At 40.8% G+C, this 15,743-nt stretch overlaps 1 protein-coding gene and 1 non-coding gene across 7 annotated transcripts in view; one reads left to right on the top strand and one right to left on the bottom strand.

Moving 5' to 3' along the window:
- IL1R1 (interleukin 1 receptor type 1) overlaps window positions 1-15,743 on the bottom strand; it is a 154,635-nt gene that overhangs the window by 80,372 nt on the left and 58,520 nt on the right. For 2 of the 6 annotated variants that reach the window (XM_060027231.1, XM_060027227.1), the window contains exon 1: window positions 6,360-7,458. The exons of 1 other annotated variant lie outside the window; for it this stretch is intronic. The gene's annotated coding sequence lies outside the window, so the exon portion shown is untranslated. Of the gene's footprint in view, window positions 1-6,359; window positions 7,459-7,480; window positions 7,499-15,743 lie in introns of those variants that run through there. 3 more of the 6 variants (XM_060027233.1, XM_060027232.1, XM_060027230.1) reach the window with 2 other exon arrangements.
- LOC132435656 (small nucleolar RNA SNORD86) lies at window positions 2,546-2,631 on the top strand. The gene has a single exon (XR_009521599.1). It is a non-coding gene; the product is annotated as a small nucleolar RNA SNORD86 (small nucleolar RNA).

Consider the following 15,743-nt stretch of genomic DNA (forward strand, 5'->3'; position numbering starts at 1 on the left):
AGCTTTTGTAGGAAGAAATACATTAGCATGGTAAAACGCTCACAGCATATTGCTGAAAGGGAAAAGCAGGTGATAAAACATCATGTACAGTGCAAGCATGTTTTGTCAAAAATGTAAACGTGTTCAGAGAAAACCATACCCACCAAAACACTAACAGTATTTATCTCACAATGTTAGGTTTTTATGTTTCACCTTTTTCATTTATCTCTATGTATTCTTTTTTTTTTTTGCGGTACGCGGGCCTCTCACTGTTGTGGCCTCCCCCGTTGCGGAGCACAGGCTCCGGACGCGCAGGCTCAGCGGCCATGGCTCACGGCCCCAGCCACTCCGCGGCATGTGGGATCTTCCCGGACCGGGGCACGAACCCGTGTCCCCTGCATCGGCAGGCGGACTCTCAACCACTGCGCCACCAGGGAGGCCCTCTATGTATTCTTTTTTAATTTTATTTTTGACCATGAGCATGTTCTGTCTGTGTATGTTTTTAAAGGCTATATTTCAGAAGTGGATCCTAGCCACTCCGTGACCTCGCCTGCGGAGTTTCTCTCCTCAGCAAGTTAACAGAGCCCCAAAGGGTTTGTAGGTTAAAGATTAAAAACTGAATGAGGGGACTTCCCTCGTGGTGCAGTGGTTGGGAGTCTGCCTGACAATGCAGGGGACACGGGTTCGAGCCCTGGTCCGGGAGGATCCCACAGGCCGCGGAGCAACTAAGCCCACGTGCCACAACTACTGCGCCTGCTCTCTAGAGCCCTTGAACCACAACTACTGAAGCCCACGCGCCACAACTACTGAAGTCCACATGCCTAGAGCCCATGCTCCACAACAAGAGAAGCCACCGCAATGAGAAACCCGCTCAGCACACCAAGGAGTAGCCCCCACTCGCTGCAACTAGAGAAAGCCCGTGCACAGCAACGAAGACCCAATGCAGCCAAAAATAATAAATAAATTAAATAAATTAAAAAAAACACAACTGAATGTTGAGTAGAGACAGGCCGTAAGCATCTTTCAGAATTCATCACTACTCATCGACAGATGAAAGGATAAAGAAGATGTGGTATATTTATACAATGGAACATTATGTAGCCATAAGAAAAGAATGAAATAATGCCATTTGCAGCAACATGGATGGACCTAGAGATTATCATACTGTGTAAAGTCAGACAGAGAAAGACAAATATTATATGGTATCACTTATATGTGGAATCTCAAAAAAAATGATACAAATGAACTTATTTACAAAACAGAAACAGACTTACATAGAAAAAAAACCTTATGGTTACCAAAGGGGAAAGGTGGTGGGGGAGGAGAGATAAACTGGGAATTTGGGATTAACAGATACACACTACTATATATAAAATAGATAATCAACAAGGCCCTACTGTACAGCACAGAGAACTATACTGGATATCTTGTAATAACCAATAATGGAAAAGAAACTTAAAAAGAATAGATATATGTGTATAACTGAACCACTCTGCTGTACACCTGAAACATTCTAAATCAACACTTCAATAAAAAATACATTTTTATCATATGATATCACTTATATGTGTAATCTAAAAAAAGGTAACAAATGAACTTATTTACAAAGCAGAAATAGAGCCACAGATGTAGAAAACAAACTTATGGTTACTGGGGGGAAGGAGGGGTGAGGGATAAGCTGGGAGATTGGGACTGACATATACACACTACTATATATAAAACAGATAATAAGAACCTACTGTATAGCACAGGGAACTCTACTCAACACTCTGTAATGACCTATATAGGAAAAGAATCTAAAAAAGAGTGGATATATGTATAACTGATTCACTCTGCTGTACACCTGAAACTAACACAACATGAAATCAACTATACTCCAATAAAAATTTTTTAAAAAATAAAATGCACTAATTTATAAGTTAACTTTTAAATTTAAATAACTGTGAAAAACTATTAGAAGTATAATAATATAAAGCAAATTGGAATAAATGTTGAAGAAACTCTAAAAAATACATTTTTAAATAAAAATAAAATAAAATTCATCACTATTAAGAAGATCAAATTCATCTTGAGAAGTGTCCCTACTCCTTCCAGATGGTATGTCTCCTCCCTTTCCCCAACTATCCACACGTTTTCAGTGAGCACAGAGTTCCCCCCGGCCCCCAGCACACACATGGTGGCCTCCAGTTGCCTGTGGGTGGACATGGTGATTCACCAAACCAGCTAGTCACTCACTGCACCTTTTGAAATGTCCTTCCCACCATCCAGCCCTTCACACCCTCACACGCACAGTGTAAAGTCACATTTGGCATAAGAAGAAGAGGAAGTTTTAAGTTGAATTGAATTGAATGCTTAACCTCATTTTTGTTCTCTTCCTTCCTTTCTTTAATATCTCAGATTCTGTCCCATTTTCTTATTCTTTCACACAACAACATTATTATAGGACACAGAGAGGTCAAGGGTGTCCAATAAGAAATACAAGGCAATGTTGACCAAACCCTGAGAACCTAGAATCTTCCTTGCAATTCCAGATGTAACATTTTCAAAACCTCTGAAGAAGCATGCTCAAAACAGTGAAGGCTAACCAGGGCTCCCTGAGCTATACAGTCCTCTGCTCTGGGGGTGATGGCCAGTCCTAGTGTCTGAGTGATTCCCTAGGCCCAGCAAAGGGAATAAGTTTCCAGAGCCTAATAAAAATAAAAACAAACAGCAACAACAGCAACCATGCTCAAGCATTTAAGAGTCCATTGCATCTACTGAGATGATCATATGGTTTTTCTCCTTCAGTTTGTTAATATGGTGTATGACATTGACTGATTTGCTTATATTGAAGAATCCTTGCATTCCTGGGATAAACCTCACTTGATCATGGTGTATGATCCTTTTATTGTGCTGTTGGATTCTGTTTGCTAGTATTCTGTTGAGGATTTTTACATCTATGTTCATCAGTGATATTGGCCTGTAGTTTTCTTTCTTTGTGACATCTTTGTCTGGTTTTGGTATCAGGGTGATGGTGGCCTCGTAGAATGAGTTTGGGAGTGTTCCTCCCTCTGCTATATTTTGGAAGAGTTTGAGAAGGATAGGTGTTAGCTCTTCTCCAAATGTTTGATAGAATTCACCTCTGAAGCTATCTGGTCGTGGGCTTTTGTTTGTTGGAAGATTTTTAATCACAGTCTCAATTTCAGTGCTTGTGATTGGTCTGTTTATATTTTCTATTTCTTCCTGGTTCAGTCTCAAAAGGTTGTGCTTTTCTAAGAATTTGTTCATTTCTTCCAGGTTGTCCATTTTACTGGCATAGAGTTGCTTGTAGTAATCTCTCATGATCCTTTGTATTTCTGCAGTGTCAGTTGTTACTTCCCCTTTTTCATTTCTAATTCTATTGATTTGAGTCTACTCCCTTTTTTTCTTGATGAGTCTGGCTAATGGTTTAAGCTTTCGAAAAAATTCAACACCCATTTATGATAAAAACCCTCCAGAAAGTAAGTGTACAGGGAACTTACCTCAACATAATAAAGGCCATATATGACAAACCCACAGCCAACATCGTTCTCAGTGGTGAAAAACTGAAACCATTCCCTCTAAGATCAGGAACAAGACAAGGTTGTCCACTCTCACCACAATTATTCAACATAATTTTGGAAGTTTTAGCCACAGCAATCAGAGAGGAAAAAGAAATAAAAGGAATCCAAATCGGAAAAGAAGAATTAAAGCTGTCACTGTTTGCAGATGACATGGTACTATACATAGAGAATCCTAAAGATGCTACCAGAAAACTACTAGAGCTAATCAATAAACTTGGCAAAGTAGCAGGATACAAAATTAATGCACAGAAATCTCTGGCATTCCTATGCACTAATGATGAAAAATCTGAAAGAGAAATTAGGAAACACTCCCATTTATCATTGCAACAAAAAGAATAAAATACCTGGGAATAAACCTACCCAAAGAGACAAAAGACCTGTATGCAGAAAACTATAAGACACTGATGAAAGAAATTAAAGATGATACAAACAGATGGAGAGATATAACATGTTCTTGGATTGGAAGAATCAACATTGTCAAAATGAATATACTACCCAAAGCAATCTACAGATTCAATGCAATCCCCATCAAACTACCAATGGCATTTTTCACAGAGCTGGAACAAAAAATTTACAATTTGTATGGAAATACAAAAGACCCCGAATAGCCAAAGCAATCTTGAGGAAGAAAAATGGAGCTGGAAGAATCAGGCTCCCTGACTTCAGACTATACTACAAAGCTACAGTAATCAAGACAGTATGGTACTGGCACAAAAACAGAAATATAGATCAATGGAACAGGATACAAAACCCAGAGATAAACTCATGTACATATAGTCACCTTATTTTCTATAAAGAAGGCAAGAATATACAATGGAGAAAAGACAGCCTCTTCAGTAAGTGGTGCTGGGAAAACTGGACCGCTACATGTAAAAGAATGAAATTAGAACACTCCCTAACACCATACACAAAAATAAACTCAAAATGGATTAAAGACCTAAATGTAAGGCCAGGTACTATAAAACTCTTAGAGGAAAACATAGGCAGAACACTCTATGACATAAATCACAGCAAGATCCTTTTTGACCCACCTCCTAGAGAAATGGAAATAAAAACAAAAATAAATGGGACCTAAAGAAACTTAAAAGCTTTTGCACAGCAAAGGAAAACACAAGCAAGACAAAAAGACAACCCTCAGAATGGGAGAAAATATTTGCAAATGAAGCAATTGACAAAGGATTAATCTCCAAAATATACAAGCAGCTAATGCGGCTTCAATATCAAAAAAACAAACAACCCAATCCAAAAATGGGCAGAAGACCTAAATAGACATTTCTCCAAAGAAGATATACAGATTGCCAACAAACACATGAAAGAATGCTCAACATCATTAATCGTTAGAGAAATGCAAATCAAAAATACAATGAGGTAACACCTCACACCAGTAAGAATGGCCATCATCAAAAAATCTAGAAACAATAAATGCTGGAGAGGGTGTGGAGAAAAGGGAACCCTCTTGCACTGTTGGTGGGAATGTAAATTGATACAGCCACTATGGAGAACAGTATGGAGGTTCCTTAGAAAACTACAAATAGAACTACCATATGACCTAGCAATCCCACTACTGGACATATACCCTGAGAAAACCATAATTCAGAAAGAGTCATGTACCACAATGTTCACTGCAGCTCTATTTACAATAGCCAGGACATGGAAGCAACCTAAGTGCCCATCAACAGATGAATGGATAAAGAAGATGTGGCACATATATACAATGGAATATTACTCAGCCATAAAAAGAAAGGAAATTGAGTTATTTGTAGTGAGGTGGATGGACCTAGAGTCTGTCATACAGAGTGAAGTAAGTCAGAAAGAGAAAAACAAATACCGTATGCTAACACATATATATGGAATCTAAAAAAAAAAAAATGTTCTGAAGAACCTAGGGCCAAGACAGGAATAAAGATACAGACATAGGGAACGGACTTGAGGACACGGGGAGAGGGAAGGGTAAGCTGGGATGAAGTGAGAGTGGCATGGACATATATACACTACCAAATGTAAAACAGATAGCTAGTGGGAAGCAGCCTCATAGCACAGGGAGATCAGCTCGGTGCTTTGTGACCAACTAGAGGGGTGGGATTAGGAGGGAGGGAGGGAGGGGATATGGGGGTATATGTTATATGTATAGCTAATTTACTTTGTTATAAAGCAGAAACTAACACATCACTGTAAAGCAATTATACTCCAATAAAGACGTTAAAAAAAAAGATTCCATTGTAAGCTCTTATGGGAGGAAGCATGCACAAATCTTGCTAAAACAATATATTATAATTTTAAATGCAATCGGTGATATCTGTTTATAGCAATGCAATGCCGTCAGCCAAACACAGGCCCAGGTTATGCCCCTCTAGAACTGTAGAAGCATGAAGGAAAGTCATAAAATGTCTTAATTCTAACATCTACTACAGCATTTTAAAAGAACTTTACAACATCCTTTGGTTAAACCTCGTGATTTACCAAAAGACACATAACTATTGATGCCTTATAGGTAGTATATAGTCATAAAATATATCTCCCACATATTTCATAGTTAATCTTCCATGGAATAAAACATATGTAATCATAGGTGATCTTTTAATAGGGCTCACAGACACACTTAGGGTTAAATATGGCCACAGGGCCACATAACTCCAAGAAATCCTTCACATCTTGTCTAAACAAACAGCATGACATTGTCAGTTTTATCAGATTCCATTGGCCCGTCTTAAATAATTCATCAGTGTATAAGTAAACAAAGGGAAAAGGAGGGGAAAAAAATACAGAAACGAAAACCAAAGTGCAAATCAATCATCTTACCGTCGTCCCCTTTCCTTATGGTTGGAGGCTTTGGGAACGGCTGGCCCCAAGGGAGGTGGTAAGTCAGGGTCAGCCCGCAGGGTTTCTGTCCCTGGTTGGAGCCCGCTGACTTGACGGTGGTTATTAAAAACAAAAGTGCATTTAGAAGTCAGTCCTGGATGGAGTTGCTAATTGCACTTTTCTTTCCCAAAGAGCTTTGGGTCTGGTCTGTACGTAGGAGAGGGACGCCTCACAGCTTGTGAGGAGACCCAGCTGTGCAGAGGCTGAGAGAAAGGAGAAAGTGGGCTCCGGTGATGCCTCTTAGGGCTTTAATCCTCAGCTGTGACACATGTGGGGAACTAGAAACAGGAAACTCTGAGCCCGGCAGGCAGCCAGAAACATTCAGAAAACGTGCCAAGCCCTTTCGAAATACCACGCTCTCCACTGAGCATTCACTCCTAACAGTTCACAGGCTGTGTCTCTCTTCTCAAATGACTGAGCCATAAACCTGGGCAAGGCTGGCCCACAGACAGCTCGTCTGTCACAGTTCCTGTTATCAGAATCTGGACCAGTCCAGGCCAGGCCTGGGGTCTCCTATGCCCTCGCTCTTCTGCCAACCTCCCAAGCCTCTTGTAATGACACCCACGGATGGGAGCTCCCGGCGATGCTGCAGGACCTTTCATTCAGGTCTTTGCATGTTTCAGACGCAGGGTCTCTTCCTACTGTGCCCACCGCCCCTGCCATGTGCCCTGGGGACACTGCAGGGATCTCTTCTCAGCATCCTGGAGGCGAGGAGACCCAAGAGTCACCCCTGGGCTCAAAATCCATCCGGGCAGGGAGGATTCGGGGAAATGTAGCCAGAGCTTCTGGCTTCCACTCGCGGCGGCCTGATCCATCCCCGAGGGACTGTGCTGCCGCATCCCTCTTCTGTTTCTCTCTCATGGCCCCTCCCGCGCCCAGCATCCAGATTCATGTTCTCAACAGAGCACGGGCACCGCCTATCAGAGCTGTACTCAAAGTCTGCAGCGCAAGGACCAAAATGGCCAAAGCTCCTCTCCTGGCACCCAAGGCCCTCCTGCAGCTACCTCTGCATGCCTTTCCACCTTGTCCCACTGCCCTTTAAAAGAACCCCCCGCGCCAACCTGGATGGGCCACCACTCTCTCCAGAAGACAACGTTCAAATCTGTAGCAGAGGCCGCTGGAGCCTAACCCACACCCAGCTCCAGGGGCAGCCTTGCTGATCTGAGCTGTTCGATCCTTAGAAACACACTAGCACCGCCCACGTTGCTGGCCAGGTGCTACTCACGCTGGAAGGTGAATGATATTTCACTGAAGAGATGTTTCTGGCTTCCACTGAAGGCAAGACCCTCTCAATGCTCTTTGGAAGAACAACAACAAAAGATCAGGAAGACCCAGCTTTTGTCCCCAAGAAACTTCCTACCCACTTGATAGGGAGGCCATGGACAAGACACCAGCAGGCTTAACCCACCCTAGGTATTTGCCCCAAAACAGGAGTTTGTTTTCCCAAGTTTTCCCTAATCAGTTTATCCTTACTGAACATTTAGTGGAGAGGAAAGATTTTGTTTCCAGGATTTTTCTGACCCTCTTTTCCACTCCAGATGTCTCCCTTCCTCTTTCCCACTTCTCAACAAGGAGACACACATGCACACACATGCACACACACACTCCTGCCTGGGTTTTGTCAGTTGCTTAGTCCCCCCCCCCCGACAGAGTTCAGGGAAAACAAATTGTCAGAGTTGGCAATAAAAATTCAGTACCAGAAGTTCATGGAAAATCTCCAAACTCCAAGGTCCTTTACAAAGTCTGGAGCACAGCACTCACTGAGCCAAGCCCACAGCTTCTACCATGGAAACTCTCAGAAGACGTCATTATGACGCGATTTTATCAGCGACATGGTCTTTGCAGAACTCCGAAACATCTGTATTTATATTTAATAGGTCAGAAATAGCTCACATATTTTCCCGTAAGATTTTTATGGAAAAGTTTACACATTCAGAATGGATCTGCATTTAAGAATATCTTTAATGTGACTGTAACCCATTTCTCCATGTGTTTCCTTAATCCATGTGTTTCCTACACATCATAATCAACGAGAAAGGAGAATGCAAAGCACATACAATGTGTGTGTGTGTGTGTGCATGCATGTGCATATGTGTGCGTGCGTGTGTGCCTTCAGGCAAGCATGTCCATGCCTGGAATCTGACCTTGCCTGTCCTGTCACATACTACGGGTCCTTAAGAAAGGCTGGTAAACCCTGCTTTACTAGGTCCAGCAATTTGGTAATTAATTTTGTAATTAGACACTGACCTGGGCCCCAGGAGACCTGGATGAAACAGGCTGCTCTAACTTCATGGATGTGGCTTTGGGGAAACCACTTCGCCTCTCTGCACTTCAGTTTCTACATCTGGAAAAACATACAGTATAATCTAAATCCTTGCTACGCAAAGTGTGGCCACAGTCCAGAGACATCATCAAGGAATGCACTAGAAATGCAGACTCTCAGGCCCCACCCCAGAACGACTGAATCAGAATCAGCATTTTTTTTTTTTTTTTGCGGTACGCGGGCCTCTCACTGCTGTGGCCTCCCCCGCCGCGGAGCACAGGCTCCGGACGCGCAGGCTCAGCGGCCATGGCTCACGGGCCCAGCCGCTCCACGGCATGTGGGATCCTCCCGGACCGGGGCACGAACCCGTGTCCCCTGCACCGGCAGGCGGACTCTCAACCACTGCGCCAGCAGGGAAGCCCCAGAATCAGCATTTTAATAAGATTCCCCACGTGACCCGTGTGAGCGGTAAAGCTTGAGGAGCACTGATCTAAATGTTCTCTGAAGTGCCTTGCAGGGGCACATTTTGTTAGTTTAACCCTTATCCCTTTCAGCTGAAGAGTTAACATGCTATACACAATGGCTGCCTGTGACCTTTGTGGTTATGCCCCGGGGGGATCTGGCTGATTCCACCCCTGTTCCAGGCAATGACACATAAACAGACCAGATCATCTCCATGACTCTCCCAGACCACTAAGTCACACTCTGTCTTCCAGCTTCCTTCCAAGCCTCTTAGGAGAATACTTAATACTTAACCCTTAATACTGCCTACCTCCAGACAGCTCCCACATCCATCACTGGGTCTGAGGGGTTGTGCAAGCACAGATTAGTGAACAGGAAAGATTCTAGATGAATTATTACAGTGATTGTCTTTAGCACTTAATGAAGCCATGATCACTAAGAGAAAGCGTGAAGTGACTAAGAATGAACCAAGTCTGGTGAAGCTCATTTCATCTTGTATTTGATGGGGTTAGAGAGGTGGAGATTAGGCAGAATACTGCGAATTTAATGAATCAGGATTTCACGAAAGCATTTCAAACCTCTTTCTTGTGAGCAAGATGACGAATACACTTAGTAGAGTTGGACACCTTCCTAAACGCCCATACTCCATGACAAATGGGTTAATGTGAAGAGTGGTCACCAGTGGACAACCTCGGGCGCCATACTTGTTCCCTCCCAGGAAAGTGGCAGCTAGGATGGATGTGGACAAGTTCACGGTCACCCTCCAGCTACAGCAAGTCAAGAGTAGAGGAGGTAAGGGTGGTTGGAAGGGATATATTCACCCCCCGCCAAAAAAAGCAAATTCAGGATTAAAAAGCAAAACAGAAATCTGAAGCCAAAAAAAATTACCAAGTGAGCATGGGCAAAAAATCCCCAGAGAGTGTGGAAGTGGTAATATTTCCAGGGGTCATGAGTGCAGGACAACAGAGGGCCACGAACCCAAGCCAGAGATTGGGAAGGGAATTGGGAGCTGCAGAGTGAGTTCTACAACATGCGGGCACAGCTCACCACATGATGGGAGACCAGCACTTAAAATGGACTTTGAATTCACGGAGTGAGCAAATCAGGATCCCAAAAGATTCCATGAGGATGGAGCCATGGCCAAATCTAACAATAGGAAATGTAACAGAGGCAAATCTAAAGTCCTGTTCTTACTTCCCAAACCTCATTTTGTAAGTACAGGACAAGGCACACAAAAAGCAAAAGCATGGGTGGAGGACACAACCAAACAAATGTTAGGGTCTCAATTGACTAAGATGTCCTCTGTGAACCCTAAGTGTGATGGGAGACTGCGAATTCAGCTGCCCTGGTAGAAGCATAACTTCTCATACAAGGAGGGCGGTCACTCTCGAGATTGTCCTCCAGAGAAATGTTTTCCAAATGTTCTCTCACCATGGCACTCAGAGAAAATGAGAACAAGGGCTGCTCTTGGCCAGAGAAGACCAACCAAGCCCTCCACCCTGCCCATAGGTCGAGGGGATTGATATCTGTACACCTGGAAGCCATCAGGCCAAGGGACCCTACCATAGACCCTACCGCAGAGATGTTGAAACAGGAAACCAGGGCCAGTAGGGACAAATCCAAAACTAGAATTCAGGTCTGCAAACTTCAACACCTTTCTTGGTTACTCTGTTCACAGTGCCTCACTGTATATATCTGTGAACTTTGGGTGAGGTTTTCAGCTCTTTCAGTGAATGAGGAAGTCATTGTTTTTTAATAAGGTAAGATGATATATTTACTATGTGTCAAGTTCTAAATATGAATAACAGTCCAATAAATGTGCCCAACTTACTGTGCCATTAAATTTTACATGAAAACACTGTCTTTGGTTGTTCTTTGACACAAGTTAACTAGTGTCACTAAGTTTGTAGGAAGGTTCGAAACATTCCAATTAGTACAGATTTTTAAAATATTTTGTCATGAAAAATATAACCATGATACAGAAGATAAGAAGGAAAAAAGAAAAGACAAACATTCTTCATGATCTTGCAGCCAAATTCCCATCACTGTTGGCATTTTGGAATATTTCCATCTACTCTCTTCTTTTTTGGCACGTATGTCTTTGTAATCTCTTCTGATTTAACATTACATCACAAGTGGTTTTTTATGCTATTACATGGCTTTTATCACTATCGTTTTTAGAGCCAGGTACTGCATATCACCTCCTATTCTGACACATTACCCCTTTTTCACAGTCTTGACTCTATTGCTTTCATTTTACATTTAAAAAGAAAAAAGACTGTATCCACACACTACATTTGAAAAGTCTGGATGAGAGGAAATGGGGGGAGGGATAAATTATGAGTTTGGGATTAACATATACACGCTACTATATATAAAATAGATAACCAAAAAGGACCTACTGTATAGCACAGGGAACTCTACTCAATGTTTTATAATAAACTATAATGGAAAAGAATCTGAAAAATAATATATATGTGTGTGTGTATATATATATATATATATATACACACACATATATATACACACACACATGTATAACTGAATCACTTGGCTGTACATTTGAAACTAACACATTGTAAATTAACTATACTTAAAGAAAAAATAAAGAAAAAATTTAAAAATAAAAGTCTGGATGGACAACACATCCATGGCACCCACAGCGGTTGTTTGGAAAGGAAGGAGCTGTTGATAATACAGGGTTGATTTCTTTGTTATATTTTTCTGCATGCTATAGATATTTTACCAAAGGTATGCATTCTTTCTAATAGAAACTCTAAAAATCTATAGGATACATTACAGACTCAGTAACTACTAATGGAACACGCAGATGCGCTTGCCCCTTCTGTAGCTGACGCTCAAATGGCCCACAAACACCGCTGCATCCAGTGCAAGGAAATCAACAGAGCATGCCGATTCACTTAAATTTAACAGCCTTTACCATCAAATGCGTTGGGAGGTGTGCGTGTGCGTGTGTGTGTGTGTGTGTGTGTAGCCAGAAAGCATCATTTCCCATGTTTATTAGACCTATATCCTCCTAGATGAAGATTTCATGAGCAAAAAACATTAACTTTCCAGCTTACTGCAAATATTGTTTCAATTATAGAAATCATAAAAATAAAAAGCTCTAAACATAGTTATGGGTTAACAAAGGGAAGATCCCACGTGCCGCGGAGCGGCTAAGCCCGTGCGCCACAACTACTGAGCCTGCGCGTCTGGAGCCTGTGCTCCGCAATGGGAGAGGCCATGGCAGTGAGAGGTTCGTGCACCGCGATGAAGAGGGACCCCCGCTCGCCGCAACTGGAGAAAGCCCTTGCACAGAAACGAAGACCCAACACTGCCCAAAATAAATAAATTTATAAAACAAAAAAAACCAATGTGCTGCATAAATACAACTAAAACAAAATTTGCTTTTGGGAACATTTGACTCAGTGAACAATCTCCTTCTACCCTGGTTTTATGTCTCCCTCTCTGAACATTTCTTCCGTGTTCTGAATCCTCATCTTCCTCCTAACTTCTAGCTACCACGACTCCTCAGGAATCACACCTGCCAAGTCAACTGAGGCTCTTCTCCCACCTCTTTGCCTCAACCCTCCCCCTCCGGGAAGATGGGTGCTATTGCATCTCCAGCCCGGGCTCCTGTCCCAGCTCAGGACAAGTTTACCTGTCCCCCGGGCACTCCACCCTCTGGTTGTTCAACATTCCTCTATTGCAAACTGTTGTCAAGTACTGCACTGGCCTGAGGATACAGCTCTGAAAACCCTGCTTTCTGGAACCCTGCAGTCAAAGACAGCAGGATGTGGGCCAGAATCCTGTCCTGAGGACGTGGGCGATGTATGTCCAATGTTAGCAGGGTACGGGGGACCAGCACAAAATCAACTCGGCTACCTGAGCACCCCTTCCAGCTCCCCCCACAGACTCACTCCACACTCACATGTCCCCCTAAGTCTCATCACCCGGCACAATTATTAACTTCCCCTCACCCTGTCCATACAGGCATCATAACTCTTTTACTTTCATTGTTTCTTCACATTTGGTTCTTTAAATAGCCAATGAATATTGGCTTGATTTTGCCTTAAAAATCTTTCTTCTAAAGAGGTGGAAAGAAAAGAAACTATTTGTTCAGTCATCATTAACATTTTATATGCTAGAAGGTTGAAATTATATATATAATCATATATAATATAAATTATATGCCTATATGCAAATACTGATGTATTTAGTGGCTTATATCAAAAGCTAGTGACCAGGGATTTCCACCAAATGGACTCAGGAACCTCTCTGCTAATAGACTGAGGAAAAAAATTTAAACCACATGGAATGAAGAGTAAGATTAAAAGCATCTCACACTTAAAGACAGAACACAGAAAGGATAAAAACATTCTAGAAGTATGAACTCATAAAAGACAACCCCAGAGACAAAGAGCAGAGAAAACTGGTTGTCTCAGTCTTGTCTCTAAGTGAAGGTTGACAAAGAATTATCATCTCCCATGAAAATACATGCCTCCTGCCACACCTTTGTGAGGGGTTAGAGCCTGACTGTACACACTTTTATATGTTCTGAAAAGCCATAAGGCAATTTAAAGTAGTCCTAAGTCTCCTGGCTGAGGGAAATGTAAATACTCCCTGGAGGAAGACACTAGAAATGGACCTCAAAAAATTTCCACTGATTGATGTCAAACAAACATGATTTCACAATCAAAAATTTTAAAACATACAAGTATATAAGCTATTAAGCATTCACAGAAAAAAAACCCAAAAAAACAAGAGAACCAGGCTGACAAAAGAAAACCTTCAAATACTGAATGATCAAATATAGACTATAAAGCAAATATATACATGTTTTAAACAATTGAAAGGAAATCAAAACATAGTAAGGGGTAAAAGAATGTTAAAAATATTCAGGCTGACTAAAAGAAAGACACATGCACTATTTATTAAAATTGACTCTGAAATTAGACCACAAGTTTAGAACAAATTTCAAATTATTGGTATCAGACACAGACCCTATTCTCTTACTACAGTGCAATTAAATTAGAGAGAATAACAAAGACACTCACATATTCGGAAAGGTAAACATACACTTCTAAATTAAATTATATTTATATAATTAAATTATATTATACTTTAAAATTAAATTATACTTTTTAAAAACCACATATCAAAACTAACAGTATACAAAAAAACTAACAGTATATAAGGGAGCACTTTTAGCTTTAAGATCATATATTAGAAAAAGGGTTAAAATTAATGAGCTCAGCACCCTACTTAAGAAATTAGGAAAAGAACACAGAAAAATTTAAAGAAATGAAAAGAAGAAAATATTAAATATGAGAACAGACATTAATGACATGGAAAGCAGAATAAAGTACAGCAGATCAGCAAGGCTCTCACACAGGCCAAAAAAAAAAAAAGACTAATAAAATTGACAGGCCTGTAGCAATCCTGATGAAAGAAAAGAAACTTCATAATCTATTAGGAATGAAGGAATGAACAGGGATACATATATGTGGCAAGAACTAAAAATAAGAGAATACCAAGAACCACTTCAAGCCAATAAACCTGAAAATTTAGATGAAAGGAATAAATTCCAAGAAAAATATGATTTATCAAAACCGACTAGAGAAAAAAATAGAAAATCTGAATAGTTCCATGCAATATTAATCCACGTAATAAACTGTTTCTACAAAGAAAACACTTTGCCTAAATGATATTCTGGGTGACTTCTCCAATTTTTCAAGCAATAAATAAGATTACTCTCTTGGTTATAAGACTACTATCCAAAAATGAGTTATATTTCTGTACATGTAAAATCTTTATTAGCAACAAAAATTATAAGGACCTAGGAATAAATCTGGCAAAAATACAAGCAATACCTTTGTAGAAAAATATCATATAACTTTAATGGAAAACCTTAAAGAAAACTGAAGTAAACTGATAGAGAAACAGTAATCGCAAAGATTTCAATCTTCTCCAAACTGATTAATAGAATTAATGATTTAATCCTACAGGAGTTTTAATGGAAATTTATAGGCTCATTTTAAATAAATTGAAGAGATAGGACCAAAACTAGCTTTTCTTAAATACTGGGAAAGGAAATCAGATCAGGGCACTTGCATAAAGCAACTATCAAAACTTATTATAAAGCTATAGCAATTAAAGAATTGGTGTGAGGATATACAAGCAGACCAGGAACAGAATAAAGGGCCCAGAAAGAGGCCCACACTGAGATGACAAGGCAGAGGCAATGCACGCTTATTAAATGTGTACATGCCCCCCAAATTTCACCACTTCCCTTGTGGTATGCTTGGGGCCAACTAGTTCTGGACAAGTGGCTGTGAGCAGAATTGACCTGTTAAGGGTGCAGATTTTTTAGCTTAACTCCTTTATATGTTACTTCTATTCCATTAAAAATTTCAAATATTTCCTAATTTAAAAATGAAAACATAATCATTGCTTCTCTCTTGTCTTCTTGATTTTAAAGAAAAAAGAAAACTCTGTTGTAGTGAAATGTCATCAGATAAAACAGAATTTATTGGGTTAGGGTTAGCAATACAAACAAGTGGAATTTTTCTCCCTAGTGGAGAAGTCAGCTTCCT

Source organism: Delphinus delphis, chromosome 12 (genome assembly GCF_949987515.2).
Source record: "Delphinus delphis chromosome 12, mDelDel1.2, whole genome shotgun sequence".
In the NCBI taxonomy this organism is placed as follows: Eukaryota; Metazoa; Chordata; class Mammalia; order Artiodactyla; family Delphinidae; genus Delphinus; species Delphinus delphis.